Source organism: Lissotriton helveticus, chromosome 10 (assembly GCF_964261635.1).
Source record: "Lissotriton helveticus chromosome 10, aLisHel1.1, whole genome shotgun sequence".
NCBI lineage: Eukaryota > Metazoa > Chordata > Amphibia > Caudata > Salamandridae > Lissotriton > Lissotriton helveticus.
In genome coordinates this window covers 513,119,275-513,146,144 of record NC_136071.1, presented here as the reverse complement: position 1 = coordinate 513,146,144, position 26,870 = coordinate 513,119,275, and the positions used below count along the sequence as shown (strand labels likewise).

General features: G+C 49.2%; 1 protein-coding gene across 6 annotated transcripts in view; it reads right to left on the bottom strand.

The window, feature by feature from the left end:
* Positions 1-26,870, bottom strand: part of TBC1D24 (TBC1 domain family member 24) — a 544,893-nt gene that overhangs the window by 476,235 nt on the left and 41,788 nt on the right. For 2 of the 6 annotated variants that reach the window (XM_078663019.1, XM_078663021.1), the window contains exon 2: positions 7,574-7,741. The exons of the other annotated variants lie outside the window; for them this stretch is intronic. The gene's annotated coding sequence lies outside the window, so the exon portion shown is untranslated. The remainder of the gene's footprint in view (positions 1-7,573; positions 7,742-26,870) is intronic. 6 annotated transcript variants of the gene reach the window in all.

The window sequence follows — 26,870 nt, the reverse complement described above, 5'->3', positions numbered from 1 at the left end:
GGCCATCAGCCCCAGAAGCCGCAGCGTCAACCTGACCGAGACTCGGGATAAAGGCTGAAAGATGGGAATCAGAGCCTGAATATCCCAAACCCGCTGTTCAGGGAGGGTAAACCCGAAACTGCGCCGAGTCTAGAACCGCTCCGATGAAGAGGAGCTTCTGAGAGGGACACAGGTGCGACTTCGGCACATTGATGGAGAACCCCAGCAAATGCAGGAGGTCGGCCGTAGTCTGGAGGTGGCTGACGACTGATTGGGGCGAGCCCGCCTTCAACAACCAGTCGTCGAGGTAGGGGAAGACTGACACCCCTAACCTGCGCAGATGAGCTGCGACCACCGCCATCACCTTCATGAACACCCGTGGGGCGCTGGTAAGGCCAAAGGGGAGCACGGTAAACTGAAAGTGCTTGTGGCCTACCGTGAACCGCAGGTAACGCCGGTGGGCCGGCAGGACGGGGATGTGAAAATAAGCGTCCTGCAAGTCCAACGCTACCATCCAGTCTCCGGGGTCCAGGGCAGCTAAGACCTGAGCCAAAGTCAGCATCTTGAACTTCTCTTGATGGAGGAAGCCGTTGACGTTCCGTAGGTCCAAGATCGGGCGCAGGCCCCCCTTGCCCTTCTTGGGCACCAGAAAGTAGTGGGAGTAACATCCACACCCTACTTCTGGCCCAGGAACGCGCTCGATGGCCCCCTTGGCCAAGAGGGCTGTGACTTCCTCTTGCAGAAGTTGCAAGTGATCCCCCGACACGCGGTGGAATTGCGGTGGCATGGCTGGAGGGGTCGCCTCGAAGGGGAGGGAGTAGCCCCTTCGGACGATTTGCAGCACCCACCTGTCCGATGCTAGGACTAGGAAGGTTTGGAGGCAGGTGCTGCGGAGGGAGGTGTGGACTGGCCTCGCCGCTGACCCCAACCGCCACCGCCACGGCGGTTTCCACGGCCGCAACTGCGCTGCTGGGTATTCTGCGGTGTGTGGCTGGCAGCACGTGTGGGGACGCCCCTTCTGTGGCCACGAAAGGAGCGAAAGGCACCCGATTGCTGGCGCGTGGCCGAGAGGCCTAAGGACTTGGCCGTAGCCCTGGAGTCCTTAAAGCGCTCCAGCGCATGGTCTGCCTTGTCGTAAAAAAGGCGACGGCCATTGAACGGCATATCCAGGAGGGTGGCCTGGACATCGGCCGAGAAATTGGCGGACCTCAAACAGGCGTGGCGGCGAACCGCCACCGTCGTTCCCATCGCCCTGCCCAGTGAGTCCGTGGTATCCAGTCCACACCGGATAGAGTATCGTGCCGCATCTCGACCCTCCACAAGGGCTTGGGCGAGTTTAGCCCGGACCTCCTCCGGGCATTGTGGCAGCACGTCCGCGACCGTGTCCCACAGGGTGTGGGTGTAGCGGCCCAAGAGACACGCGGTATTGACAGACCGCAGTCCCAAACTCAGGGACGAGAACACTTTCTTCCCGTACTGTTCGTATCTCTTGGATTCCCGATTGGGCGGGGCCGTCAGGAATGCGGTCTGGGAAGTGGAGGCCTGGATAACCAGGCTCTTGGGGTGGGATTGGTGGACAAAAAGCAAGGGTCGCCCGGAGCCGGGGGGAAGCGTCTGGCCACGTTCCTATCCACAGGCGGACCAGTGGCGGGCTTGGACCAAGCGCCCACAAGAACGTCACATAAGGCTTCATTAAACGGCAGCAGAGGCTCACTTGAGCTTGCCTGCGGTTTAAGAACCTCAGGGAGGAGGTTAGTCCTCACGGCCGCAACGGGGAGCTCAAGGCCCAAGGCCTTGGCTGCCCTCGTTAACACTACGCTATAAGCAGCCCCCTCCTCCGTAGCCACGGTGGGAGGGGAGACAAATCCAGTGTCTGGCGAGGTGTCAATACCACTGGCCTCCCCAAGCTCATATGTCCAGTCCTCTTGAGACTGGCACTCCTGTGCCAGAGGGTCCTCAGACCCCTCCCAATCACCTCCGTCACCAGTCTCCTGTAACTCAGGGTCAACAGACTGGGCCTCCTCATGGAAATAAAAATCTCCAAAGGCCGTCGGAAGCGGCGCCCAACGGCGCCGCTCCGGCGCCAGAGTCGGACCGAAGGGAAGAATGGGGACGGCGTCCACAACGGGCGCCGGGGGCGACACCCTCGGGGCTGGCGCCGGTGAGGTCGTGAGGTCGACCGGCGACGACCCGGATCCGGAAGCGGGTCCAGTGAGGACCTGCGGCGCCGGGACCGAAGTCGCCGGCGGCGCCGGGGCCGAAGCACCCGGCGGCGTCGGGGCCGAAGCACCCGGCCCGCTAGGGCCTCCAGCCAGAACCGCTGGGCCCGAAGGCACGCGGAACCCGGCTGAGGAGGGAGGGACTTCATGGCCATGAGGTACCGCTCGACCTCCTCCGGCGTCGCGCCGTGCCCAGGGACCCGAAGGTGTGGGGCAGGCGGTGACACTTGCGACTCTCTAGGAGCCGCGTGGGCGGTGTCGCCCGAAACCCCGGCCGCATCGTGCGAGCGTCGGGGTGGGTCGGAGGAGCGATGATGCCGCTCGGACCTCTCATGCCTCTTACCTGAGGACTTGGATCCCGACGACCGATGTCCACTCCCGGAGCTGCGGGGACTCCGACCCCGCGACCGGTCCCTCAACCTCCCATGGGACCGGGACCTGGAATGGCGCGGGGCCGACTGCCGGAGCTCGAGCCGCTTGCGGGACCGCTCCCGCCTAGCCTTCGACGTCAGGGCCTGGCAGTCGGAGCAGGTGCGGTAGTCGTGGTCGAGGCCTAAGCACTTCAGGCACCGGCGATGGGGGTCCGTGACCGACATCAGTCGGTCGCACTTCGAACAGGGCTTGAACCCGGGCATCCCTACCGGCACCGTTGGAGTCGAAGACTCGAGTAGAAAAATGATCAAAAAGATCAAAAAGTTTAGTCAAAAAATGACTAGGGGTAGAGCTTCTCCGGATCTGCGCTAGCTGGCGCGGAAAAAAGAAGAACTGACGTCAGCGCGCATGGGCGGCGTCTAAGTACTCCGACGACGTCATTCCGGCGCTAACGACGCCGACGACGGACGCGGAGCCGCAGACGACGCCTACCGACGCGCAGGGGTATTGCTACGCAAAAATTTCCGGATCCAGTCTGACGCCTGGGGATATTCTAAGGTAAGGAATCTATCACTAACGTGTCTCTTTCAGATTTTATTTGCATTATATATCAATCCGTTCTTGTGTATGCTTGAAAATAGCAATAGGAGTAGCTCTATGATCTGTGAACAATATCAAGTTCGAGTATTAGAGTATGCAGATGTTATTGCGGTGGCAACATCGGAACCAGTGCAAGCAGTTGGAGATAGAAAGCCTTGCCCAAGTATTTGGGAAAGTGTCTGGATATAAATTGAAACTTGCAAAAACTCAGATTGTGTTATACAGAGGGGGTGGGGGGGGGGGGGATTGCCCTGGGGATTCTTGGGTTGTGGCGGAGGCTACATACCTGGGTATAAAAATCAGGATGGATCTTCAGCAGTTAATAGAGGTTAACTGGGGTAGTATAGTTTTTGGGGTTCAACAGTTGTTGAAATGATTTGGAGTGCTGCATCTTTCATTAGTGATAAGGTGGAATGTCCTTAAGATGTGTATTCTACCTAAGCCGATGTATTACTTCAGAGCAGTACCATTATAGTTAACCCGAATACATCTTCAAAAAATACAAGCTATTGGTGACAGGTTTTTGAGGGGACAAAGAAAAGCTAGGAGAGCCTTCAAGTATATGATAATAATAATAATAATAATAATAATAATAATAATAATAATAATAATAATAATAATAATAATAATAATAATAATAATAATCCACATTTGTAAAGCGTGAATAATCACCCGTAAGGGTCTCTAGGTGCTGGGGGCCGTCGGGAAGATTAAGCAAGCTATTGCCCAGAGTCACATGGTGCTGGGCTAACCTGCCGCCGGAGCCGGGGTTCGAACCGTGATCCCCAGATTCCAGCTTCAGTCGCCCTGGCCGCGGCACCACACCTCTCCCTCATGATACTACCAAGGGATCGTGGGGAATGGGCTGTGCCCAACTTTGCTTTTTATTATGTTTGTCTTTTTCAAAATATGAGGGTTATGTTAACAGGTGAGGAAGTGGAAACACTGGCAGAAACACCATCAATCTATCAGTTGTTGGAAGCAGAGGCGAGAAATGTTATTTACATTTTTGGATTTAAGTTATTATAAAAGAACACAATTCAAGGTGGTAATCGCGGTATACAAAGTTTGGAAGCTGTTTAGAAAGAGGGCAGGAATAACAGGGATCTGTTTTTATACTCGCACAAACACTCGTTCAATGCTGCCAGCTATATTTTGGGATTTCAGAATGGAGATATGGAGAGCAAAAGGGATTAGGCAACTAGGTGATTTCTTTCAGGAGGAAGTATTTGTGTCATTTAAAACGTTAGCGGATAGATTTGGGCTGCAAAAAAATGATTTTTTTAAAGTATTTGAAATTCAAGATTATTTTTTGAAGCAGCAAGAGCAGAGTGGGATAAAAATCTTCCCTCTCGTTGAGGCAGTCAGGCGGGGAGCTAAAATAGGTGCTCTGTATGGTATATTGATGGACATGCAACAGGATGACATGGAGAAGCAGGATAGGAACTGGTGTTCCCGGTTACAACAGGATGGCTTGTATATGCAGGAATCAATAGACGTTGCAGGGAAAATGTTGCTGTCAGCTAACCTGAAAGCTCAACATTTTAAGACATTGTTCAACCTGTATCACACACCCTTGAGATGATGAAATGGGGCGGATCGAATGATGGGAGATGTTTTCGGTGTGCGATGGAGAGAGCAGATATCATCCATATATTTTTCGGGTGTATACATTTAAATCAATGGAGGGGAAATATAGAGGCCTTTCTTTCAGAGATCACAGGCGTTAAAGTGCAGATAATGATAGATATAATGCTCACAGGAATGGGAGATCCCTTTAAACTGGGAGAAGTGTGCGATCCATTTAGATATTTGATATTTATAGCAGTGGCGGTAGCTAGGCTATGTGTAGCGTCACTCTGGCTGCAACAGGAAGCTCCCTCTTTCAAAATGTGGCGGGCCAAATTCTATAAAATCTCTAATTTGGAATCTAGTTTATATTCTGTGAAATCAATGAAAAAAGAAAAATTGGGTATTCAGATATGGGGGCCTATGTTGGACCATATGAAATAATAAGTGCTATAAGGCATATCATCATGCACGGGTTTGTCTGTTTTTTTATTTAGTTTTTTTTATTATGGTGTATATATTGTATGGCTCTGTGAGGGCTTATGTATATATGTAATAGATTTTTATTATTATTTGTTATGGATTGAACAAAATTAATAAAAATATATATTTTAAAAAAAAGCTAATGATCACTAAGAAAAGAATCAGAGACCTCGAGATCACACAGTAAAACGAAGGAAGCATATCCCACCACCACACAGTCCAAAATAGACTCTCAACCTGGAATTTTATGCATAAAAGCTGCAGGAGAGTCGGATGGTAACCTCCCATTCGCTATGGTACCATCAACCTTCCTCAGCCCAGTCGCTAACATTTTCCCCCTCTTATTAGTTCTTATTTTTGGGCGAAAAGAGCTTGGGGTATCTGCATGGCTTCCTCTTTATCTTTCTCCCGTAACCAATCTAAAGTAAAATTAGCTTTCTTACAGGTCAGATCCCCTACCAAAATTATATGTGGAGGAAACTCCTTATCACATGCTTTTTCAATATAGGAAAAGACCTCACGTAAGATAACATTATAAGAGGCCTCTGGCGGAATATAAGCATTTATCAACATTCATGGGGGCGTGAAGGAAGGTAGGATCCTTCTGCATGGTTACACCCACATTTTGCCTGGTGTTGCTATGTTTTTCAGTCTGACTGGGATCCAGCTAAACAGGATTCCAGGCTCCATGCTTCTTCCCTAAAATGCAAAAAGAACAATTGATGGACAGAATGCAGAACAATGTCATACATTCACCCCAGTACAGAGATCTGGGCCTAAATCCGTTGTTTTTTTTGCTCAACCTGCCATTCCAGTTTGAACCCAGCCATATGCAAATCAGTCTTGACCCTGCGTCCAATGGGAACAGTCCAGCCTGAACTGCCAGGCCAGGTCCTCCCTGGACTGGAAACAAGCATCCTAGGACCAGTTTCGGGCTTTCAGCTCTCATCAGCCAGGATAACTTGACTCCAGTGGCATGGAGATCACGGGACCCAGATCTCTTGACTGGGCGTGAATGTATGATTTATTCAGCATTCTGTCCATCATTTGTTTGCGTAGCACTTTTCACCCTAAGTGGGATGGATATGCCCAGACGTGGGTCCCTTGCTCACTGTGCCACTGGATTCAAGCTAGTTTGCTGATGAAGGTTAATACCCGGAAACCGGTCCCAGGATGCTTGTTTCCGGTCCAGGGAGGACATGGCTTGGCAGTTCGGCCTTGGCTCTTCCCATGAGGCACAGGGTCAAGATTGATCTGCATATGGCTGGGTCTAAACTGGGGTGGCATGGTGAGCAAAAGAACAATGTATTTAACCCAGATCTCTTGACTGGGGGTGAATGTATGATTTATTCACCATTCCATCCATCATTTATTTGCCTAGCAATCTTACCTAAAATGGACATGCTGAGTACTTAGATACATCCCAGATTGGATACTAGTGTACCCTTGTAAGTCCCTACTATATGGTACTAAGGTACCCAGGGCATAGGTACACCAGGGGTTCCCCATGGGCTGAACCATGTATTATGCCACCCATGGGAGACCACTCAAATTGCGACTACACGCCTGCCATTGCAGCCTGTGAAAGCTGGTGCTAGCACCACTTGCAATGGATAAAAGTTTCCTTATATCTGAGGTCACTCCACTTACAACCTATAAGTCACCCCTAAAGCAGGTCTTTCAATCCTGACAACAGGTTGCTCAGTTATAAGTGTGAGGGTGCCCCTGCATGAGCAGGACAACCCTACAATCCACTCTTCCAGGTTGTAAGTGTATTAGCCATTACGATATATAGAGTGTCCATACGTCATTACGCAATCGCCAACTCTAAACTGGCAGTAACGAACCCTGTCCTGTTTGGTATCAAACATGTTGGAAACATACCCCTACACCATAAACAGTGTTAAAAGTATGATTCTGTGCACTGTAAAGCTCCTCCGGGAGGCCCTCAGTGCTCCCGGTACCAGTCTTCTGGACCCGGACAGCCAACTATGGCTGCTGCCGACCAGAGACAAGATTTTGCCCTTCTGCTGCTGAGCCAAGCTCCAGCAATGGAAGGCAGAACAATAGGTTTTCTGTTACAGGGGGGTGTGACCACCACCCAGACAGGCCTTCTTGTGTTGGGACAGGGTGGGGGGACCCTTGCCAGCGCCACATGACTGCTTTGAAGGGCTCATCTAGTGCCCTCCTTGCATACACCAGTTGGAACCCATTTAGGGAGCCATTGGCCTCCCACCCTGGCGTGAAACTGGACATAGGAGATAGGTGTATTCTCCCCACTGTCCAGCCCCTCCCGTGGGAGGGACCTCTGAATCACCCCAACCTTTTCCTTAGAGTACTTAAAGGCTTACCTGTGGGTAGTTCCTTAGATGCATTGTAGGACAGATCTGAAACCACTTCATCTTCCGTGGTCTAAGCACCTTGGACTTCGCTTTGGGAACAGAGACTGTAACTGGGACGACTTCTGCTGCTCCTGGGCTCGTCCTCCTGCCAGTTTTCTGCATCGTCTGCGCCTGACCCTGGAGCAAACCACCGGATGTCAACTTTCTTACTGTCTTACTTTTACTCTGGATCTCACAAAGTGCGCAACTTCACAATTAATCAACTTTAATTTACTCCTGAATGATTTCAAGATTTCCAAAATTATGATCAAAACAGAAACAATATTAATATAGTGTATAAAGGGCCAATCTCTGTGGCCCAATTAGGCCTTCGCAACCTCAGGAGCTTCAAACCCATTCCTTTCCTCGTACCCTCATCATGCTTTGTCGCGTTCAACCAGGAGAGAAGTAGCCAAAAGGAGGATTACGGCATGTGGACCCCCTTTAGGAGCAAGCAACACCTACCTAATGCCGGCCTTTTCAGCACCTACTGGGGAAGGAACTACGACCTTAGGGCCTCACAGCAATCACCCACACTGCTCCAAATACCAAGGAGACTCAGAGGAGACTTGCCCTTCTGCCTCTGGCTCCTATCCTGGGGCTCGACCACCAACAGCCTTGCATGAGTTTCATCAGGGAAGAACTCAAAGCCAGGGTTCTGGGAGGCGGGAGGTGAAGTTCTGTACATGGTCTCACCAGCAAGTTTAGCGCATATATATATAGTACCTACTAGCATGAACACCGGCGTCTGCAATTGAAGTCAGCACCAGGAACAGCCATTCCTGTGCCTCTGCTCCCTTGCAGCTTCTAGTACAAACATTACCCCCACCCCCCCGCCCATGTTCTAAGTTTCAGACAAGCAGGCTGGACACACTGAGGTAGCAAAGCAAATCAGGTGAACCCTGGGTGAAAATTGGGAGTTACAGAGCAGCACTGATGGCTCTGGATGCAGCGATGGAGTTTGATAGCATCCAATGGAAATACATATTCGCTCTGCTGCCCAGGATGGGTTTTGGGCCAAAATGTTGTTATTGGGTTCAGGTTTTCTATCACAGACCGTTGGCTCAGGTACGAGTACACTGTACCACCTTCCGAACATTCCAGCTGGGAAGGGGGACGCGCCAGTGCTGTCCCCTCTCACCTTTAATCTTTGCATTAGCACTAGAGCCGCTAGCAGCATGGATACGAGGAGACCACTTGATCCACGGGATCCCTATGCCTGGGGTTGGGAAGAGCATATCCTGCTTTATGTCATCCACCCATAACGCTCTGTGAGCAGGCTGCTACAAACCTTTGGGGTATTTGGAAACCACTCTGGGTACAGGATTAACTGGTCTAAGTCACTGGTCTTTCCATTATCGAGGGGGACCCCCTGGCTCCCATCAGACTGTGAGGCCCTGTGGTGGAGGAAGGATTCAGTAAATTATGGATCATTATCACTCGAGACCCACAGAAATTTCTGAAATTGAACCTTGACCCGTAGTTAGAGAGACTGCACAACGATGTGGCTCACTGGCACACGCTGCTGCTCACCCCGATGAGAAGAGCTGCGCTCTCCAAAACGATGTCCCTCCCTTGCCTACTTTACGTCTGATAGAATTCAGAGCGCCCGTAAGTGTTTCGCAAGATAGAGCACGAGGTGCGGATCCTATTGTGGCAGGGAGCGTCCCCCAGAACAGCACTACAAAATTACAGAGGGGGTAAACTATGGTGGCCTGGGAATCCCTGACGCTTGACTATACTACTGGGCAGGGCAGCTAGTAGTAATCAATGATTGGGTATATGTAGATCAGCAGGAGCCCGCCTATAGAGTGGATTGACATGCAATGGGTTCGGGGAATCATGAGCAGATCCTATATCAGAAGAAGGGGGAAACCAACCTACCTGAGCATACGCAGTCAGTAGTGAGGGCATGGTGGGAGGCAAACCGCCATCTTGCATAGGGTAATAAACCGACAGGAAAGACCCCCCTGTGGCGCAGTGACGCTCTGAAGGAGATTAGAGGACTACAGGGAATCAGCAATGGAACACACTAGGAATCGAACATCTAGTAGACATTTGGAGGGGGCAGGCGATTATAACCTTCACCAACCTCGCAAGAGTATGACCTATCGGAGAAAGAACAGTATAAATGTTTACAATTAGGCCACGCATTACGAAGACACATCAGAGAAGGGGAAGAGGTACCAGACCTCTCCCCCCTGGAAGATGGACTGATAGCAAACCCCATAACGACAAAAGGTATTTCTTTGACTTATAAGAAACTGCTGAACAACTCCCCTGAGGTAATGACATCCCTACGAGAGAAATGGATAGAAAACTTAGGAAATAAAGCTGAAGATTGGACTGAAGCGCTACAGGGTCTGAGAGAAATAGCTATAGGATCCAGGTTTAGGCTTATCCAACTGCGAATCCTCCATCGTTCATATTATTACTATACCCTTCTCTTCAAAATAGGGAAAACATCCACGCCTCTGTTCCTGCGAAGCTGCGGTCAAGGAGCCATCTTTTAACATATATAATGGCAATGCCCAACCATCCAGGCCTTCTGTAAGGAGGTTACCGACACCATAACTCAGGTTATAACGGGTACCATTCTAATGGACCCAAAAGAAATACTATTGAACATATCCGGAGATACCCCCTTGACCAAAGTACCATCAAATATGGGTGACCCTCGCTCTGGGGGTCACCAAGAGAAACACAGCCGGAGCACGGGGAGGGGTGGACCCTCCGGGAGATACGGCAATGATTGTCAGACTCAGGTTGGTGCCAAGATGCTGATGCCACGCAAACGAAATTGTTGATTGCTTTTATATACTAATTCTGAATAGTGCAATGTATGTGAAACCAGCTATGATGTAATGTCATTCACTTTTTCTTTCCAAAGTAATGATGCACAATATTAATACTTTTTTTTAATAAATAAAATTGTGAGGGTTGCAGTCTCCTCACAGAGGCAAGCCGCACCGACCTAATACAGTCTGCCTCAGAGTGGCAGTTGCCGCAGCCTAACCTTACCCGCCTCGCCCTTTCTGCCCACTTCAGACCATTTAACCCCTTGCATGCTTGTGACGGAACCATTCCGTCAAGAGCCACGGTGGGGCTGTGCTGGTGACGGAATGGTTCCGTTGCGGCCCGGCCGCCGCACAGGTGCGGCGCTGATTTCGCGCCTGCGCTGAGGGTTCTGTTAGGCGGGCGGGGCCGTGACGGAACCATTCCGTCACAAGCACAGCGCCACCACGGCTCGTGACGGAGTGATTCCGTCACGAGCATGGCGGCGCCGCGCAACCCCCCTCCCCCTTAGCGCCACGGCGGAATTACCGCCGCGGCCAAGGGGTTAATAGCAAACTGCAGGCCGATTGGTTGAGGTGGGAGACCGGGAGATGGGGGTCAAAGCCGTGGAGCCTTTTATTTGTGTCGCGGCGAAGCAGCATGTGACATCAAACGTCAAGCTTGTCACAGCAGAGTCTCCGGTCACATTTGGCTTATGTCTGCACCAGCTCGGCCCAGGCTTCCATTGTTACTGAAAGGCATGCTTGAACTAGTGCAGTACCTGTTGAAGATGCTGTGAAGTCAGGCCCCTTAAGCATGGCTGCGGTCTTTGCCCGAGGTCAAGTTCAGATATTCAAGTCGAGAAAATGAAAAAGTGCCAGTATTTAGTACCGATGATTATTGGTCTTTTTAAAGCATTTGGTTAAAGCGGTGAACTTGAGCTTTAGGTAACAGAAAGATCCTAATATAAGGTTTCACCAACTCCCCTTGCACATGTGACATGCAGCGTCTACCTATGGGACCTGATGACGTCCTTGGAGCGAGAGCAAAGTCAGCACTCACTCTTCATGGAACGTGGATAAGAGCATAAGCAAGCGGGAGAAGCACACCTTTGCTCCCATCCAACATATTTAAGTGTCTTTATTTCCACGCTCTAATATTTCAAGGTACAGACTACAGTACAGCAAAGACATATCAGGGACCACATCAACAATTGTAGACACTTTGGCAGGTACGAGAATAGCCTAGAGACAATTTTCTGTGCCAGCTTGGTTTTATCTGCAGCCCTAAAGAAATGAAAGGACATAACATCGCCCCCTCCTGGGGAAGGTTTTTGTATTTTGCACTGTTCTTGCAACAGCATCACCTTACCTGTAAGAATATAAAAGTAGTCCAGGTTTAGCACTGGCTGGCTCCATACTCCAGTAAACCTATTTTGAATTGTGTGTACTCGCCAATTCAGAATGAAGCATTGTGTGGTTTAGAGATAAAAGCACCACTCGGACAATGATAGTTAATAGATGTGAATTTCTATCACACCCCATGTCCGAGTAAGCTTGGAAACTCACTGCCTAGCTACCCTGATCGTCAAGGGCCGAGTGCAGAAAAGCCCAGCGACAAAGGTAAATCAACACAATTGGGGCCCGACAACCGCTGCATTCATTTGCTCCTTCCACCACACACCCACAATCCATTCCAACAGTGAGCCAGAGAGACACATGGAGAAGACAAAAATGGAAACATCTTTAGATTTAGTTCCATGTTCACATTATTAATGAAGTAGTCTACGTACCACCTTAGTGCTTGTAGTGCCTATATTTCCATTTCATTTGACCAGAAAGTAATCAAACATATCAGTAATCAATGTAAGGAGTACTGCACCCATGACTTTGATACGGATTAAAAGTACCCTTCATCTTTCTAAGTTCAAAATATAAATAAATCTTGAACATGTTTTGTTCCTATGTCCTTTGGCCATTTTTAAAAATAACTTGTGGCCCAACTACATTATACGTCTATGTCAGGTTGGGGGAAATCTGATGCGAACAGTTTTGAGAAATGCGTCTGAAATAATTATCAATGTTCACCAAACCTCAAATGTAATGCATGTGTGCAAATCGAAACGCCATTTTTAAATTGGTAGACTTCAGTGAATGATTTAAAAACATCAAGCCAAATGGACTTTGAATTACCTATATAAAGTCATATACTACCTTAGGGCAACAATGACATACATGTCTGTACAGGTTGGGGATGAATCAGGGGCAACTATATAGTATGGTCCTATAACATCACTGAGAGGTTCTGGGGAAACATCAAAAAAAGATAAAACGCTGGTGCCAGAGCCAGTTTGGAGGGCTTCAGGGCCACATGGCAGAAGAGTGCTACTGGCCCACAACTGTGGTGGTTGAGGTCCTTTGCTACTTGTGTCCTGGGGCTCGTACTACTAGGACTCTGCAAACTGGGACAAGTACAATGTTTCTGCACAAATGTCTCACACTAGCAAGGGTGAGCCGTCACAGACAGGGTGGGCAAGAGCTCAGAATTCAATTAGCCAACATATGTATAAAATATTGTTAAATCCATTAATTACCTTTATGAAAGTACTTTTTACTCTTAGCATAACTAAATACTGTACAGTTCAATATGTATGACAAATGGGATGCAGAGTATTGTTTTTCCATCAATTAGGCATTTTCTCCCTTCATATTCGCGTTAATCACCTTTCTCTTTACTACGGTTAGGGATCTAGCTATCATACTCCTCATCAGTGTATGGGATTAGGCTTGTGCTGTTCTGTCATACCTTCTCACTGTTTCTAAGTCTCGCCTAGCGACGCAGCACATGTGATGATCGCCTTGGCGAGACCTATTGTCGTCAGTTTGGTGGACGAAGGGGGACAGGACACGTGCACAGGAGTTGTGCAAGCGTGCGTGTACAGGACAGGGGCTGTGAACGCGCACGTGTAGAGGACAGAAGTTGTGCACGCGTGCGCAAACTTAATAGCTGATAGAGGTGGCTGCCGTCTCAGGGCTCCTGAGCAGCGCACGTTGCAGTCGTGAGAAGAGACTGCCTGCTGGCTAAAGCAATGCAGCTGACGTGACATGCTGGCTCGTGACTGCAGAGCAACATGTGTATTGTGGGCAAAACTCCTCAATGTGGCACACCACGCTGGCTCCAAACTTTTAAACCCTCATAATGGTAGGCTCAGATTGACTATTTTTACGAGTACTCTAGCGCGACACAAAGCAGAGCAAACACCAAAGTCGAGCAATTTTCAAACAAAAGAGAGGTTTTGCGCTGATAATTTGAAGCAAAATTGCTAGCGCTGTATTGCATAGCAGCAAGCCCTCTCTTAATGTAATGCAGTGGGGCATATCAGGGCAGGAAACGCATTTACATGCAGAGGCAGATCTACTAACCTAGCTCAACGTGGCTTTGCGTGAAATCCTAGCAACAATAAAAAGCAGTTGCATAAAATGGCAAAAGAAAAATCCTGTGCTTTTTCTACATGTAATATGTGTAATTTATGAAAAATTTGAAATAGCATGTGATTAACCCATATGTGATTGCTTGCTAATACAAATTTGTACTGGAGGGTTTCTCTTAAATCTCTTCTCATGGTGCTGTAGAAAAAGATTACTTCCTTCATGTTGTTGAACGTGAGGGGCATGCCTTTCTCCTCCAGTTGAGCTGGGTGCGAGAGGCCTGTTTGTTTCCATGTTGTTATGTCAAGGGGTCTGCCTCTGTATTTGATTTTGGGGTTTGACCAGAGTGCTACCCATAATTGATGCTTCTCTAGTTTTTGGTCTACCTTGAGGAGAGCTTGTTTTGTTATTTTGAATATCGGGTTCCCTTTTAGTGGCTTTTTGTAGGTGGTTAGGAGAGTAAGTGGGTCGGTGTTGCCGACGATGGCTTTTTCTAGTAATAGCCAGGTCGGAGTGCATTGTTGATTATGGAGCACCCAGTGCATCCCCTGCCTGGCTACCGCGGCATTCTGGAAGGTTCTAGGGTCTGCGACATTTAGGCCCCCTTGTTCTTTCTTTAATCTCAGTTTTGCGAGGCCTATTCTCGTTTTTTTGTCTCTCCAGATGAATTTGTTAAGAATTTGGTCTGTTTTCTTGTGGAAGTCGTTAGTTAGTGCTAGGGGAAGCATGCTGACTAGGTAGTTAACTATTGGGGTGATCATCATTTTCACTGTTTCTATTCTTCCCCACCAGGTGATATACTTGGGCGACCAGTTTTCAAGCAGCCCCTTTATCTTGTCTAGGGTATTTTTCTCGTTTTGTTCGAGGGTGCTTTTTAGGTTCCTCCGAAGTTGATGCCTAGGTATTTGATGGATTTTGTTTGCCATGCTAGCCCTGAGTTACCCAATACCTCTTTAGTTGTGTGTATGTTTAGTGGCATACACTCTGACTTCTCTCTGTTTAGTTTGTAACTGGAGTGAGATGCGTAGGTGTCTATGGTGTGCATGAGGTCAGGTATGGACTTGGCAGGTTCTTCTGTTGTGATTAGTAAGTCATCTGCGTAGGCAGCTAGTTTAGCTGTGGCGTTGTTTATTGTTATACCTGCTATGATGTCTCTGATCAGTGGTTCGAACGCTAGTAGGAACAACAGTGGGGAAAGTGGGCAGCCTGGTCTAGTTCCTCTTTGTAGGTCGAAAGGGGTCGAGGTTGTGCCGTTGATAGCGATCTGTGCTTTGGGGTTTTTGTAAAGGGCCATGACCTTCTTTGTGAAGTTGTCCCCCAGGTTCTATGCCTGCATGCATTCTTCTAGGAAGTGCCCGGAGACTCTGTTGAAGGCCTTTTCTGCAACGAGCGTGATTGTGACTGACGAGTTGTACGAGTTCGAGCAGTGCTCAATGATTTAACAGAGGAGTTTCGTGTTGTCACTTGACATTCGTGTTATCATGTATCCTACCTGTGTGTTTCCTATTAGCTGTGGGAGCAGTCTGTTGAGTCTTGTAGCTAGGGTTTTAGCATATATTTTGCAGTCTAGGTTTATGAGTGAAATTGGCCGGTAGTTTTTTGGCCATTGTGGGTCCTTGCCTTCTTTGGGGATGACTATGATGTTGGCCTGAGACTTAGAGCTATACAATTTCCTGGCTATTAAATCTGCCATCACAAAAGCAAATCTAAATAGGCTGAATCCCTCAATATTCCAATACGTGGAAAACATAAACAAGACCGGTCACCAAGTATCACAGCTGTACAAACTCCTCCGCCCAACATCCACAAAACTCAACGCCAAAAACACAGGCTACTGGGAAACACAGATAGGCTCGAAACTTACAGAACAAGAAATACAGACCATATGAAGGGTCCCTACACGCAACATAATATCACCGGTACTAGCCCAAACAGAATTCTGGCTGCTGCATCAAGCATACTGGACACCAGTTAAACTAGCGAAGCTAGGTCTAAGAGAGAATAACCGATGCTGGAACTGTGACAGAGAAACGGGGGACCTAACCCACCTTATCTTCCACTGCAGCAAGGTTAGAAAATTCTGGAAGAAGGTGTTCGACTATATGAACAAGGTCCTAGGCTGCACCCTTAAACAAGAATTCAGCACTATAACCACAGCACACCTCAACACAGATGTTTCCTCACAACAAGACAGAAACCTTCTTGACTTCCTCCTCACTAGTACAACAAAAGCAGTGCTTGCCAAGTGGAAAGACACCACCAAGGCCACCTTTAAAGAATGGCTGAACTGGGTGACGTACCCAAGAGGAGCCGACTCAACTGCACTAAGACACACACCCTGGAGAAACAACAACAGAGAGATGTGGTCATCCTTGGACAGCTTCCTTGACCCATACAAACCACTGTAGATAGCAGCGAGAAAGCAAACAGCGAGAGCCACCCACAGTGTTCGACGGTCGATCCACAACCAATAGCCGAACGCCTATATGTTATATGTATACGTTATATGTTATAACCAAGCACATGACTGTAAGATGATGGTCCTATTCAACGGTACCATAAAGGCGGCGTGCTCATAGGGACATTCAAATGCCAACCAAGAACCATCTACCAAACGCTTTTATGTAATACGTGTATGCCAAATGAAAGAGCGAAACGTTCTTAATGTTACATGTATATGTGTATCTTGACTTATCTGCATGAGAGCTGTAGGTGGCATCAGCAATTTTAACTTTTCGTACAGGGCAGTACTGCAAATGTTTATGTGTTGCTTGCTGTGCTGATTGAATTATGGTAAATCTGCATTGTACCCTTCTTAAACTAACCTTTGGACACAAGACATTGCATGTTTCGGTTATACAAATCTGAAACCTGGGGTATAGACAAAACAGACTTCGTTGGCCAATGATTTTGACCTACATTACAAGCATTTGTAATGCAATACGTCTCGCATTTACGCGAGTTTGAGCTATTGGCATTGTAAATGACAATGCCTTTGAATTATGTTTTGGTTTTTAAAACACAAATAAAAAAGGCATTGCCATTTACAATGCCATAACTTAAACTTGGGTGAATGCGAGACCTATTGCATTGCAAATGCTTGTTAATTTAGAGCCCAGTTCAATCATTTATCATTCCTAGGTCTTCACTCAAAAGGCTCCGCAGATTGGCCCACGTATTTATGTCTGGTCAGCACTGGGAGTAAGCTAATAAGCCCTGCGTTTTACCTGCCACTGCTTTGGCTATCCTGAGTGGTCTGTGGAAGTAGCAACACCTTCCTCCTCCAAAGTGCAGACTCCTCACTGCAGGGCAGTAAAAGGTTCTTCGACAGACACCACAGCTAGAAGGTTTGAGGTCGGGGAGGGTCATGGCAGCAGTCTTCCCAGGCGGCTGCAGGCCAGCACTTATCGAAAGTTTGCTTCAGTCTCATGGCTGAATCTTCTCATGGCGAGGACTTGCAGCAGGGGTGGCCCCTGGGAGGAGAACTTGCTCTCCCCTCTGTGCTGATGTAGTTCCTCAGCAACAGCACTATCATCGCACCCACGGCTGACTGCAACATGGTATACTGCCACAGCCGCTTTATGTGCTACATACAGGTCAGGGATTGTAATCTACCTCAATGAAGGCACACTTGGAACAAACACCCACTCAGGTCACAAAAAAGGTCCTGCACCACGTATTTCCACCAACAGGTCTAGGCCTCCGTGCACATGCTTGATTAGTTGACCCCCTTAGGCCAAAACAATAGCCAGGGTACCAGCTTCACATGCAGCCAGGAACTCGAGGCAGGGGTACATTTCAGTTCATCAAGCAGGGGACTTTCCCCTCCCAACAGCTGGTATGTCACCACAAAGTCAGAACAAATTAAATTAGTCTATTATTTTTACACTTTTTTTTAAATTCGAAAGCATAAATCATTTATTCGAAGCAATACAACAGGATTACGCACACTCGTGCGGGAGGGCGGTCTTTTGGCTGCAGAGCCCCCCAGCTTTGGAATCTGCTTCCATTTTCTCTTCGGAGTACTGCCAACCTGCTCCAGTTTAGGAGGGGCCTGAAGACCTGGCTTTTTAACTCCTAGTCTGTTTTAACTGCTTACTGTTTTTGCTTTGTTCTGTTGTCTGCTTTTAGCTGTGTTGTGTTATTTCATTATGAGTTGATGGTGGAAAGCGTCGGGACACTCCTTGTGAGTAGCTGTACGCTATACAAAAGCTTAATAACATAACATAACATAACATTGTTATGGTATAAATCTTTTTGAAATATCTAAATATTTATACATACACACACGTCAGAACTAAAACTGTGCCCCACGTGAATACTACCCAGATTAATTCTTCTTTAATTACTAAAGGGAAGTAATATGTAGCTTGTGACTATGCTATACAAGCCACTACCCCTTTAAATTCATACGTGCATATATGCAATGGGACATCGGACATAGGAGGAAGGAGTGAATAGCCCTTTAACACCGCGGAGAGCATGGCTACACTCAACTTCTAATATGCATTGGTACTTGTCACGCAAATGCTCCTGCCCTGCTATATACCCAATATGAGGACATAACAAGACAATACGTTCCTTAGAGCTGGAACATATCATTGTGCTTGCTTATTTAGGCGGCCTCAGGGATGGACTGTACAAAACAATTAATTAACAGAAAATAGTTTTGTTGCCGGCCGACGATAAGAAAAAAATAGAAGGATTTGTGTCCACTCCTAAGTGTCAGAAATCTGAAATTTTAATGAGTACCTGCAATTGATTATAAACAAAAATAGCACAACAATTACCGATTGAAACGTGATTTACGTTGCAGCCAAAGGTGAGCTCTGTGCCATGGACGATACTATTCCTGGAACTACTATACAAATAAAGGATAGTTCCAGTCAGGTGGAAGGAGTTTCAGTCACAGCAGAACATGTCGGTCATTCTAGTCTTTTAGGTAGTGGCCAATTTACGCCATTGCACCAAATTACTGATTAGGCATGTGTGGAGGGCTGCTCGGCTGCGAGCAGGCCCGATGATTATTACACAAATTGGACGCCACACAGTAGTACTGGGTGTAGGCGGGAAGACCCCGAGCGGTCTCCCGCAGGTTTATTTATACCCTCGGTGCGAGCCCGCCCCGAGCGGTGTGGGGATGCGTGGGGTGTTCGCTACAAAGTAGAGGAGCGCCCAGGTGGCACTCTACATCCCTTCTTTATTTTAGCTGGTGCCAGGATCAAAGTTCCTTTTATGGGGAGGTACACATAAAGTCTCTGAGTCTCTGACTAGGCTCCGGATTGGGCCGTAGATGGTACCCTGGGTGGCGGCGGCTCGGAGACGCCGGCACCTCACAGTGGCGTTCAGTGGCCTCATCACGGTCCGGGGACATGCAGGGTGTTCTCAACTGATCCTCAACCATAGGGTTCTCCGCCTCACTTTCCTCTATCTCAGGACTCCGGGCTGGGGGCGATGCGGCCAGGTCCCTCGACGGTGTCTTGCAAGGGTGGACCTCGCTCCAAGCACCTGATCCAGGACCAGCAGCTCTCTTGAAGCTAGATACATTCCTGGTGACTCTTTGATTTCCTCTTCGGGCCGTCACCATCGTTCCCTTGATCTCTTCTACGATCCAGACCTCAGGCTCATAAGTTGTTCTGAATTTCCACCCGGGGTGCCGATCTTTGATCACCACCGAGTCTCCTATGACAAACGACGTCAGCTTGGCATGGCGCGCTTCGCTCGCCTTCCGATTGGTCGTTTCTCTTCTTGCTTGAACGGCTTTCTCATTCCTAGGTTCTGGGGCCCATTCCGGACCCGCCGGTATAACGTCTCTCGGGGCTCGCTTGAACAACAGATGGGCTGGCGTACACTTCGTGGTGCTGTGAGGTGTTTGGCGATATGCCCCTAAGAACTGGGCAAGGGCAGTGTCCGGGTTTTCTCCATTGTCCACAGCAATGCGCAGGGCGTGATTGAGGGTCCACATGAGTCTTTCCACTTCCCCATTGGCCTGGGGCCACAGGGGGGTGATCCTCCTGTGTCGGATGGCGAGGTCCTCTAGGTATCCTTGGAACTCCCTTCCCTGAAAAGGGGGGCCGTTGTCAGACTTAACTTCTGCAGGGAGGCCCATCAGCGCAAAGGTGCGGTCCAGGGCTGTCTTCACCTGTGGGAAGGCCGTAGATGACAGGACTTCCACAATTGGGAACTTCGAGTACGAGTCGACAATCACCATCATGTGACGGCCATCCGGGAAACTCCCGAAGTCCACACTCCGGTGTGTCCACGGGGTCGTGCATGGTTCTTCGGTAATCACGGGCGCGGGCGCCGGGTCTCCGCCGGTGATGGTGCAGGCGTGGCACGATCTCACCATTTCATCGACCATTGCATCCATGGCTGGAAACCAGACCTTGTTCCTTAACCTCGCCTTGGTCTTGGCTGTCCCTTGATGCCCTACATGGGCTAACTCTAGGATTCTCTTCTGCAGGCCTTCCGGGATCACGATTAGATGGCCTCTGAGGATGACGCCACTTTCTCCTACGCTCAGCTAGTGCCTCACCTGCCACAGTTGCTGTCGGGCATGATGGACCTCCAGACGGAGGGTTCGTGATCCATCCAGGAAGTGTGCCCAGCTGTTTGTCTGCAGCGCTTCTTTTACTTTGGACAGGGTGTCATCTTCCAGTGTGGCCTGGCCTATGTCGGATAGTGTCATTGCTTTGGGACAGGCGGATTGTGATATCATGTGGATGAAGGCTTCAATCCCCGGGGAGTCGTCTGGGGTATGTCCCGAGGCCCTTGACTCCGGGTGTCGTGATAGGTAGTCTGCAGGATTGTGAGCCCCGGGTCAGAATACCACTTTGAAGTTATAGCCTTGCAACTGCACTGCCCATCGTTCGATGCGCGGAGGAGCCAGATGAGTCGAGCCTGCAAACAGGGGTATCAATGGCTTGTGGTCGGTGACCACGGTGAATTCTTGGCCGCATAGATATAGGTGGAAATGCTGGCACGCCCACTTGATGGCAAGCGCCTCCCGTTCAATCTGTGCATAACGCGTCTCGGTATCGGTCAGTGCCTTACTGGCGTAGGCCACCGGCTTCCACACATCAGCCCCGTGTTCTTGTAAGAGCACTGCACCCAGCCCGACCGGGCTCGCGTCGACGACTAACTCCGTTTTGCGTTGGGGTTGGAAGTACGCCATCACCATTTTGTCAAGCAGGCTGTTTTTAATATCATGGAATGCCTTGTTGGCGGCTACAGACCACTCCCACTTTCGGTCTTGACGCGTGAGGGTCCTCAGGGGCTCGGACATAGCTGCCAGGTTCGGGATGAACCGGCCACAGTATGTGGCCATGCCCAGGAAGCTCCGCACTTCGGTGGGGTTCCGGGGAGTGCTTGCTGCTCGGATCGCCTCCGCCTTCTTGGGATCCACCTTTAACCCTTCGCGCGTGAATGTGTATCCGAAAAAGTCTATGCTTTCTTGCTAGAACGAGCATTTGGATCTGTGTAAGGTCAGACCGCTGTCAACGAGTCGCTGCAGGGTAGCTTTCAGGTGAGCGTGGTGCTCCTCCAGGGTGTCGGAGTATACTAGGATATTGTCGCTGAGATTGATGACTCCACTCAGTCCCGATAGCACCTCACGAATAGCGTTTTGAAAAACTTCCGCGGCTGAGGAAACTCCAAAACTGAGTCTTCGATAGCGGCGTAGTCCCACGTTCGTCGAGAAGGTGGTTATGTACCTGCTCTCGGGCTCCAACTCCAGTTGATGGTGACCCGCATTCAGATCGAGCTTGGAGAACCACTTTGCGCCATTTAAATCTGCCACTATGTCGTCCATGGTTGGAGTGATATGCCGCTCCCGCTTCACAGCCGTGTTGGGCAACCTCATGTCGACGCACAGTCGAATCGCTCCTGGCTGCTTGGGCTTAGGGGCTACTACCAGTGGGGATACCCAGGGTGTGGGTCCGGACACCTTCTCTATTACCCCCAGTTCCTCGAGTTTCCCCGAGTTCTTCCTCCACCTGCGGCCTGAAATTAAAGGGCACACGCCGGTGCTGGAGGGCCACCGGCCGTACTGATTTGTCAATGTGCAGTCTGAACTTCTTTCCCTTGAGTTTACCTAGTCCCTGGAAGAGCTCTGGAAACCTTTCAAGCAGGACCTCACCGTGGGATTCGTGGACTTGGTTGGCAAAGAATACGAGCTCTAGATCTTCTGCCGTGTGGCAACTGAGCAACGTTCCCTTCTTGCCTTTGGTCACGTGGAACTTGGCCTTCGTGGAGAGTGTCCCGCTCACGATGGTGGTTTGGATGACCCCTCTCAGTGGCAGGGGATCGGTGCCTCCGTAGGTGTAGATTCTCGCGCTTGATGGCTCGAGCGCCGGCTTGGGCGAGAGCTTCTCATACTGGTCTGAGACCATTACATTTACGGATGCACCTGTGTCTATCAGCGCCTGGACTTTGCTGCCGTCAATGGTGACCGAACACATTGGTGGGGGACGTCTCTTGGTGCCGGCCCGGTTGACGTACGAGATGACAAATACCTCCTCGTCATCGTCGTCCTCATACATGGGGCGTTTGCCTTGCGCTTGGTCGTCCGGTGGTGGTGCTTGTTCTTCAAGCGATAGTTGACGGACACGCTGTGGCAGGCCCCTAGCCCTGGGCGTGGCTCGGAAACGTCCTCGTCGGCACACTTTGGCATAGTGGGTTGGCCGCCCACAGCGGGAACCTATCTTTCCTCTAGCTCCGCACTGCCGGGTGGTCTTCTCCGCAGTATCCGCATTGGTTCTTTGGTGTGAATTTTGAAGCTTGACGCGTTTGTGATTGCCTTCTTTGGATGGCGTCCACTTTTTCCTCTTTGATCAGTGGGAGCGGGTAGTCGATGGAGTGGCTACAGGGGAGTGTAGGGCGGCTTCCATTACCTCCGCTCTGGCATCGGACAGTTCGTGGGAACGAGCTTGGACCAGGATCTCATCGAGGGAAATGCCCGGCTGGCGTAGTATCAGTTTTCTCAGCAACTTGGACCGACATCCTACAATAATTTGGTCTCTAATTTCCTCTCTCGGCTCTCTGAACGGGCATGTGCTTGCCAGCCGGCGGAGTCTTGCGTAGAACAGGTCTACGGACTCGGATTCAGTCTGCCAGGCCCTCTTGAACTTGAACTTTTCAAAGTAATTGTTAAGTTGCGGGTCGAAATGGGCGTTCAGCGCATTGACCGCCGCATCATAGTCGTCATCTTCCCCCGTGTTTGGGAGTGTTTCAAACAGATCGTAAATTTCCTCTCCCCCATAGTAGATGAGGAGCCACCTCTTGACTGTCCCATCCGTTTCACGTGTCCCTTTGAAATAGTGAGTGAGACTCCCCACCCACGCTTTCCATCTGGGGGCTGCAGTAGCCGGGTCGGCGGATTCGCTAAACGGTGGCAGGGGTGCGACAGCAGTGTGTGCGTTCATCGGTGGCGGGGGCCTCGGCGCAGGCCCAGGGTTCCCTCCTGCTCCTTGCTGCGCGGCTGCGGCCGCTGGCGCTGCTGCTGTGGCTGCCGGCGCTTGGACACTCATGGCGGTGTCGTGACGCAGTCAGGCGTAGCTCCCTCGTGTTCCGAGGCAGTGGCGGCGCTTTGCTTTGCTTGGTGCTGGAATGGCCGTGTGGTCACGCCCTGTGCTCGCTGGCTCAAACTGGCTTTACCACGTGTAGGGTGCCGTGTGTAGATGGGTGGGCACGCTGTAGCCCTCACACCCTTGTGCCTCTGTGTCTCTAGAGTGCACGTAACTCCTATAGTCCTTCTCCCCTTTTGGTTTTTCTTGTGTACTCCTTCCCCCACTCCTCAGTGCAGTTCCCCAAACTTGGTCTGGCCAATGCTTGATGCGAGCGCCTACACGTGCTGTGCAGGGCCTCGCTTGGCCTGTGGTGCCGGAGATGGCAGTCTGCGCACGTCCACGGGCGTGTCACAACGATGCTTCAGTCTAACACACGGCGGGGAGGCACCGCGAAGGGCAGCCCCGGCCGGGGCCTCCGCTTCAGTCTGCACCGGTGTCTCCGGCCGCTCGTGGTAGAGCGGGCAGTTCTGGAGCTGGCGGGGCCTCTGGAGATGGCCAGAAAGACAGGTAGGCCGCAGCGGGGCACAGCGGCGCGGGCTGGGGCAGAAGGCTCGTCTCACTCACCCAGGCGTCGCAGCATGACCAGGGGCCCGCCAGCCGAAAACGTTCCTACTGGCAGGCGACGCGTGGGCAGGCCCGCACCGGTCGACGGTCAGTCGCGTGCCGGACCAGGCACGCAGGGACCCTCGTGGCGCCTCTCACTCCCAGCTTGAGCGGGGTAGGACAGACGCGGGTGGGCTCCGCGCGCCTCGAAGCATACAGGCACACGTGGGCAGAAGTGTACCGGCCTCGTCGCCACTGTGGAGGGCTGCTCGCTGCGAGCAGGCCCGATGATTATTACACAAATTGGACGCCACACAGTAGTACTGGGTGTAGGCGGGAAGACCCCGAGCGGTCTCCCGCAGGTTTATTTATCCCCTCGGTGCGAGCCCGCCCCGAGGGGTGTGGGGATGCGTGGGGTGTTCGCTACAAAGTAGAGGAGCGCCCGGGTGGCACTCTACAGCATGGATGAAGGGACTCATTATTGCTTCGATAAAATATATATATTTTTTAACGGACCAAACAATACTGTTTCTCCAGAACTCCAGACAGGAAAATAGCGGTATAACTACCCCTCCTCCATTCCCTCACGCCACTACCCGTTTGTATGCTTCAGATACAAAGTGAATATGGAGGTTTTGTCGATTATATATCTAAAATCGCTTAGCACTTTGTTTTGTTTTGTTTTTCAAAGCGGCATAAGGCGTAAAACTATCTGTGAAAACGTGAAACATAATGTTACGAGTCTTCGAATACAAAACAGATTTTTGGAGGGGTGTGCATTGCACTATCAATAATCTAACATTTGAACACCTGCAAAGTGTGGATGAGTCAATGATTTTGGTGCAATATGTGTATGTTGACTGACATAGGACATGTAGCCATGACCGGACGAAATTAAATCAAAACTATAGACGTTACTATTGCTTATGGAGTCCAATAATACACGTCCGTTTTCACTTTTTTGATTAGTGGACAATAAGACGTCAAAAAAATGTGAAATTACTAATTTGTGTGTGACATTTCTCAAAAGTATATGAAATCGTTTCTGTTTTCCTTTAAGGAGAAAAATTAGGTGAGCAAAGTAAAGTAGATTTGTAAAGGTATTCAGTCTGATTGGGGAGTTCATAGAGTGGCATAAATAAGGTAATTTAGAAACAGACAGACATTAAGGGCATAAGCTCATCTTTCTCGGTTATAGATATCAGTCCTAAGGCTGCAGGGAAACCACACCAACTAATAGTATTGAACATCCTTTGAAATCTTTGCTGGGTGTCATTGCAATATTGCCCCAATTTGTTGGCCAGTACCCCTCACAGAATATAGTATTACATATTTTTCATAGTTTCCCAATAAGGTGATATTTCTATTTTCCATCCCTCATATTTGTCGCATGAATCTCTTCAAGTTAATGCATACCACGCGCAAAGAGGTTTTGAACCGCTTTGAGTGTTGGCAGAGGTGCCACAAGAAAAGCAGAATACGTGAGCTGCTTCAGAACAAACAGTCAGAAAAATGTTTACTTGGGGCTCCTCAGTTAGTGATAGACCATGGGGTTAAAGCTAAAGACAATTATAACATTTAAGTGCAGATTCTGCATCTCGCTTGCAATCTATTTAATGAATGGTGGATGCTTTTCCTCTGAAGTGACAATGAGACCAGACGCAACATGGAGTCTTGTAATTAAATGGCCTGACCTTTGATTATATTCTTCTGATTCATTCACACAAAATAATCATTTTAATGTGACATGCTTTCCCCAGGTCATATGACCGTTAAACAGTGCTTACTGGACAATTTGTAAAAAATAAAATAAAATAAAAAGTAGTGGTTAATTTGAGCCAGTGATTTCCAGTGCTCGGCACCAGCACTTAATTGCAGGCACAGGGTGTTGCTGTTTGTCTAATTTACAGATCAGCACAACAGACGCTCGTTTAGTCAACCTACATGAAAAGTGACTAATACATGCCACTCAAGCCATTCTTATAGCTTTCGGAGCCAGGAATAGTCTGAATTGTCACACTTGTAGGAGTGTGGTGGTTATCAGTTGTGTTGGTACCATCATTGACAGCAATGGCAGGGGCAATGGGTGTTGAGGGCATTAACTTTTTTTTTAACTTTACAATCTAAGCACTGCTGTTAAGAAGAACTTGCATTATAATCTCAGGGGGTGCAGTCTCCAATTACACATTATAATTGTCAATGCATTCTAAAATACTAAGACTCCACCTTATATAAAGAAATTAAACACGTTCATATCATCTTATTTTGTTCTCCCTAAAGAAGCAATCAGTGATCGCACACCTCATTGTTTCTGAGTGGTGGGCAAGATACCATGCCACACACTTACCTCCCCGTTCAATATTGAGTGATGTTTTCTAATGAAGTGCTGGTAATGCTACTAACATATCTATTTTTGAAGTGGCATGTGTCTCGTTTAATAGAATAATCCGATAGCTGCAGGTTTCACTATATTGTGAGCTAACATTGGTTGCATTTCCCAACCTTGAACACAGCCTACATATTGTTGTCTACACGCCCCAGGGTAAGGCTTTGACTTGCAATGGAGCTTTTAGCAGAGGTGCGGACAAGCTCTGGGCCAGTGTAAATGCTGGTACAGCTGTTGGAGACTTGGCACACATGGAAGGAGGTTCGATGGCAAATAAGAGCAGGTGCTGGTATCGGGTCATGGAATTTCTCTGCTGTTTTGTTAGGACTCTTAAACACAAATATGTTGGTGCAACAAGTGGCCCTACAATCCTCTGGGTCTTCTCAGAGCACAACATTTAAGTCTCGTCCCCAAATTCTTTTTAAATCAATGTAATCCAAAGCCCTATTTTTAGAGAACAGCTTTCACAGTTAGTGTAATTATATCGTTTGAAGTCAGTCACATGACATGCGTCAAGATCAAAGAAAATTATCGTATGATTGGGTCTACCCTCTTCACCAACCTGCCCA